Raw genomic sequence first — 6,468 nt, 5'->3', positions numbered from 1 at the left:
TTCTATTTATAGAAAATTACCCTCTGAGGTAAATTACCCTTAAGATTCTCTAAGGACTCTGATTATATCGGTTGGATATTTTTGGAGCTCCTAGGTGATCTAATATGTAGTCAAAATTAAGAAGCATGGCTATCAAAAAAAAAAAAAAAGAATCAAAATCAGATTTTCAGTCAAAAAGAGAGATGAAGACAAAAAATTGATCTCAATTTTTACTTTGTAAATATTTTCATTGTGATGGTCATTGAAAATGGAGTTTTGAATATTTAGATTAGTTCTGGATGCTAAAGCATGTTATTTCTTTTGTTTCTTTTTCAAGTAGGATCATTAATTTTTCCTTATATGGCCACTGTTGTGACTAGTTGGTTTGCTTTTCAGTGTAAGTCCTATTGTTTCTGATGGACAGAAGTCCAAGCCTCCCCCAGTCTGGAAGATTATGCTTTCAAATATCTCATGAAAGTCTGCATTAATTTCTATTTCTTAGGTAAAGGATTTAAATCTCTATACTGCTGTTTTAGTGTTTTCTTTTTGGAGGGTATGCTTGTGCATGCCTGTGTACACATGAATGCACATGGGTATGAGTGTGGGTGTATGCCTAGCATGGCAAATATTGAGGAGAGAGGACAACCTCCAATGTTATTCTCATCTTCTACCTTGTTTGAGGCAGTTTTTCTCGCCATTCACTGCCATGCTTACCAATCTAGCTGGCCCACAGGCTTCCAGGGGATTCTCCTGTCTCTGTCTTCCATCTAGCTATAAGTACACTGGGATGAATTTGGTCTTTACATAGGTTCTGGGGATCCAAACTCAGCTGCTCACATTTGTGTGGCAAGTACTTGGTCTACCAAACCAACTCCCTAGCCGATTAATGTGTTGATTACAATACATATAATGGAATATCTCATTGCTACTGATTTTTTTTAACAATTTTTATCATTTACAATTACCTACCTATGTCGTTGAACATCTTTTCCTTTGTTCATTTGCATTATGTATATCTTCTTTGGTGAGTTTTTTATTCAGATCTTTTTCTCCACTTTTTTTGCATATGTATGTGCATATAGTATATGTATCTGTGTGTGGAGGGGTGAGTGTATGAGGGAATATGCTTTCATGTATGTGTGTGTGTGTGCATGTATATGCATATAGAGGTTAGAGGTCAATGCTAGGTATCTTAATCACTTTCAACCTATTTTTTTGAGACAGAGTCTCTCTTTGAATTTGAAATTTGCTGCTGCAGTCTGGTTCACATTGCTGGTAGAAATCACCCAACCAAGAGCAGCTTCTGGGAAAAAGAGATTTATTTTGGCTTACATGCTCAAGTAGAAGCTCCACGATGGCAAGGGAAAATGATGGCATGAGCAGAGGGTGAACATCACCCCCTGGCCAACATAAGGTGGACAATAGCAATAGGAGTGTGCCAAACACTAACTTGGGGAAACTGGCTATAACACCCATAAGCCCAATCCCTCCAGGAGGCATTAATTCCCACATATCCATCAGCTGGGAACCTAGCATTCAGAACACCTAAGTTTATGGGGGACATCTGAATCAAACCCCCACACTCACAATTCAGCTAGACTAGGTAGCTAGCAAGTCCTATGCATCCTCCGATCTCCACCTAGATTTTGAATGTTACTTCTTTGGGGGATTATATCTCCTTCAATTTTTATTTGAAAATGAATTTAGCATAAATGCCTTTAACATACATATCCATCATTTTACATGCATCATAGCCTCAACAAAACTTTCTTTTAACACTTATAGATTAAGAATATTCCTAAAGAAGACATTTATTACAATTAATTGGATAAAACGATGTTTAATGCACATTGCTTAGAGACACTTTGACTAACAAAAATGTATGTTTATATCCTATTAGTTTTTGGCTATTTAAAATTAAAGTAAAATTTTTTAGAATCTATTTTGGAAGCAAATCGTTATCAAAATTTATATATCCAAGATTAAATTTCATAGCTTTATGAAACTTTTATCTTATGACTTTAGTGCATGCTGCTTGATGTAAATAAGTAACATTTCAAGGTTTTATGAACTATTTACTAAACTCAAAACTACAATTTTAATAGGTTTTAAGAAGTCAAAGTACCTCTATTTAAAAATATTTAGTTATTAGCACTTTTAAATGTCATTAGAGCATTCACATACACAGTTATAAACATTTTAAGTTGGCATGCCACAAAATACAAAAATAAAAATATAATTATCTTAGCATATAACTAAAAAATAACTGAAAAAAATTGAAGTGACTCCAAATTTTGTTACTCATTTTGGGAAATTTACAGGTGCACTAAATTTTGTCCCGTTCTGTCTTAACATCAAATGACATGTAAACGCTTACATGGAAGTAATTATGAACACACATGAAAATTATATTAACGAGGTAAAACATTGATATCTTTTTATCTTTGGAGGGAACAAGATTAAGTCTTGGGTGATCTATGAGGCTTCTTTATGTTTTCCTTTTAGTCTCATTCATTGGGTACCAGTCTTTTCATCCTATCTGAAGGTCAGAATGAAAATTCTAGCCAGGAAATAACTGACTAAGAAAATGTTGGCATGAGGAGCTTGTCCTTTTATTCAGGTTGGTGAATTTCCTAAAAGTCTCAATCAGTTAGTTGGAAAACAGAATAAGAATTTCCTCCCTTTACTGAGAAACCTCTGATCTTGTTGTAGTTAACAGTTTTCTTCATGCAAGTTTTCATTTCTGCAATGAAGCTTTCTATCATCTTTCTATGCTCATGATGCCCTGATGGGCTGTTATAATTCTAATCAGTGGGTTTTGATCTGGGAAGACCTGTGCATTGGGCTGACAGTTATCAAAAGTTTAATCAAATAGCTGTCTGCAGGCTTTTGAGCTTCCTCCCAAGTCTTCTACTTTTTCTCAAGGGTACAGGATGCTCAATGTATATTGTCAGGGCAAGTATAGGTCTTTCCAATTAAGATCATTAGCTGAAATTAAGGTCTGGAAGTCACTGGTAAATCAAGATGGGTAAATCAAGATACTCCTGAAAATGGAAGTGGACTACTGACCTAGGGAAAGGCCTATGCTGAAAATTATTGGGCTACAAGTTTCACAAGCTTCTACAGATAATTCATTTGGCACCTGCCTCTCCTGTGTTTGCCTATTATGAGCTTTTCTCAGGCATGCTGTATGCTTACATGTGGCCAGTAGTTGGGCAGGTTTCTAGTCCTTCCACTGCCATCACGTTCTTTCATATGTTGATCCTAATGCTACTCCCCACAAGTCACTATCCTAAATATGGAAACCCCTTCTGGTAACAGTTCACTTTGAGGTGAAGATTTTTAGGCCAGTGTAGAACAAAAGTAATAAAAGAATCAATCATATTCTTATTTCTAATTTCAATAGCAAGGCTTGTACAGTGCCACTATTATAAAGATGTTTGCTCTACTTTTCATTTTATTGGCACATGTTAATAACCCATAATAATGGGTTTTATTATAACACTTTCTTATATGTGCCAATGTATTTTTATTACATTCATTCCCCATTTCCCTCTCCTGTTCTCCTCCTACTCCTGATGCTTTTTAGTTTTGGAGAATCTCTCTCCTGCTCCACACACACTCTCTTCTACCTTATATACTTATTCCCCTCTCCACTTAAACTTTTTCTCAGTAGTAGTCCCTTTTCCCCCTTAATCTACTGTTGACTCTAAATTTTCCCCCTTTCATGGTTCCTTTAGTAATCTATGGCCTTATTCACTCCAACCAAAATGTGCATATACAAAAATTAACAGCTATAGTTTACATATAAGCAAATATATAGTGTTTTTTCCTCCCTGACCTTGGATTACCTACCTCACTTAGCATGTTTTCATTTCTAGCAATTTTCCTACAAATTTCATAATTTCATTGTTTTTACTGCCAAATAAAATTTCACTGTATATATGTACCACAATATTATTAACCATTCATCAGTTTATGGAAATCTATACAGATCCCATTTCCTTGCTATTGTGAATAGAGCAGAAATAAACATGAATGCACAATTATCTCTGTGGTAGGATATTGAGTTCTTTGGAGAAATGTCCAAGGGTGGAATAGCTGAGTAATAGAGTAGGTTAAACCGGGCGTGGTGGTGCACACCTTTAATCCCAGCACTTGGGAGGCAGAGGTAGGAGGATAGCCATGCGTTCAAGGCCACCCTGAAATGACAGAGTTAATTCCAGGTCAGCCTAGACCAGAGTGAGACCCTACCTCGAAAAACAGCCTACATAGTAGAAGAAAATCTCTTCCAGCTGCACATCTGACAGAGGACTAATGTCTAGAATATACAAAGCACTCAAAAAACTAAGTAATACCAAAATGGATAGCCTCATCAAAACATGGACTAAAGAACTGAATAGAGAGTACTCAAAAGAAGTACACAATGTTACTAAATATTTTCAGAGGGGTGCGACATTCCTAGCCATCAAGAAAATGTAAATTGAAACCAATTTGAAACCACATCTCACTCCAGCTAGAATGGCTACTAACAAGAGTGAATGACGAGAAATGCTGTTGAAGATGTGGGAAGGAGAAACCCTTACACACTATTGGTGAGAGTGTAATCTGGTCTAGTCACTATGGAAATCGGTGTGTATATTTCCTAAAAAGTGGAAAATAGAATATAACCCAGCTATACCAATCCAGGACATATACCAAGTGAACTCTATACCCTCATACAAAGAGGCTTGTCCATCTATTTTTAAAAATTTTTTTGTTCATTATTTATTTATTTGAAAGCTACAGACAGAGCAAGAAAGGCAGATATATATAGAGGGAGAATGGGTGCGCCAGGGCCTCCAGCCACTGCAAACGAACTCGAGATGCATGCGCCCCCTTGTGCATCTAGCTAAAGTGGGTCCTGGGGAATCCAGCCTCTAACCCGGGTCCTTAGGTTTCACAGGCAAGCGCCCTGGCGCGCCCATTCTCTCTCTCTCTCTATCTGCCTCTTTCTCTAGCTGTCTGTTGCTCTCAAATAAATAAATAAAAATAAATGAAAAAAATTTAAGAAAAGAGAAATTACAGTAGTCATAAAGAAAAAGTGAAGATATAAAAGTTGCTGGGAAAGAGTTGACACTAGAACATCTTATATTAAGTAAGGTAAGTCAAGCATAGGAAGAAAAACACTGTGTATCCTCTCCCACATGCAGATTCTAACCTAGAACATTTATGTATGTATTTATGTGGGAATGGGAGTGTATAGATAGCAGGAAACTAGAAGGAGAACCCTTATAGGGGGAAAAAGAGGAAAGATAACGGATTTTAAGTGATTTGCGTGTCAAAGGGGAACACCGGGGTTGGGGAGCATAAATGGGATGGGAAGCAGGAAGATAAGGAGAAGAGAGGGTTTGGGAAAGGTCAGCCCAAACTAAGTCTGTGTAAAAAAAACAAGGAAAAATATTAGAAAAATTTATGCTTTAAAGAACACTATGAAGCAAATGAAAAGGTAAAATTTATAGCATAAAATCTACTTGTGAACCATATGTCTGAAAAAGGATTTACATTTAGAATATAAAAAACAAAATTCAATAATAATGAAGAGAATTCAAATTTTGAAAGTAAAATGCATGGAGGGATGTAGCTCAGTGCTAGATGCTTTCCTACACTGCTCTAGGCCCTTGATTCAATCCCTACGACAACAAAATAAGTAAGTAAATAAAAATAAACATGGACACAACATTACTACATTTGAAACACCACTCCTCACCCACCTGGATGATTATAATAAAAAAACAAAGATAGGAGATAACAGTTATTGATGAAGAGGTGGAGAAAGTGGAACCTGAATGTGCTTCCGATGGGAAGTAAAATGATACATTTACTTTGGAAAGGTTTGGCAGTACCTCTAACTATGAAAAGAAAAAAAGAAAAAGAAAGGCATAAGATGATATATATTCTTTAGAATCATGGCTTGATGTTTGTTGAATATTTAATATATTTATTGCTTAGTCTTCTGTAAAGATCAGTCTTGTTTATTTTAGTTGCAGAGGATCAACTGGTTCTAAGTTGAGTGAGAAAATCTGGAGAATAGTTAGGGAAATGCCAATATGCTAAACTTGGTAAACAAGGTCTGGTTCCAGGAGATAGAAATGTGATTAGTGATAATGGTTCTTAATCCTTTTGTGGTTTACAAACTTGATGACTTTGTGTACAAGCTAAGGTATGAGATGTGCCTCCCTCAAATTTTGTTATGAAATTGTTACCATTATCCCCTCTGACATGGAGAGAAAAGAAAACAATAGTGGCTTTTATCCTTGATAAATTTGTCATTAACTGGAAAATACATTTGTAAACAAATAATAGTACAAATCAGTGTGTGATGATTAAAATGAAAGCAAAAGCAAGTATAATAGGGAAACAGAGCCTTGACAAGTATTGGGCTCTTATTGTTGTAGTAAATTTAATGCTTCTTTTACTACCATAGATTTCCAATACTACTCCTTGGCC

At 35.9% G+C, this 6,468-nt stretch overlaps 1 non-coding gene across 1 annotated transcript; it reads left to right on the top strand.

The window, feature by feature from the left end:
• Nucleotides 1-6,135: 6,135 nt before the first annotated feature.
• On the top strand, nucleotides 6,136-6,241 carry LOC123455699. Its single transcript, XR_006634081.1, has one exon. It is a non-coding gene; the product is annotated as a small nucleolar RNA U13 (small nucleolar RNA).
• The last annotated feature ends 227 nt before the right edge of the window (nucleotides 6,242-6,468 follow it).

Source organism: Jaculus jaculus, chromosome 17 (assembly GCF_020740685.1).
Source record: "Jaculus jaculus isolate mJacJac1 chromosome 17, mJacJac1.mat.Y.cur, whole genome shotgun sequence".
In the NCBI taxonomy this organism is placed as follows: Eukaryota; Metazoa; Chordata; class Mammalia; order Rodentia; family Dipodidae; genus Jaculus; species Jaculus jaculus.
The sequence above is the reverse complement of the archived record's forward strand: the minus strand, read 5'-3'. Positions and strand labels throughout refer to the sequence as shown.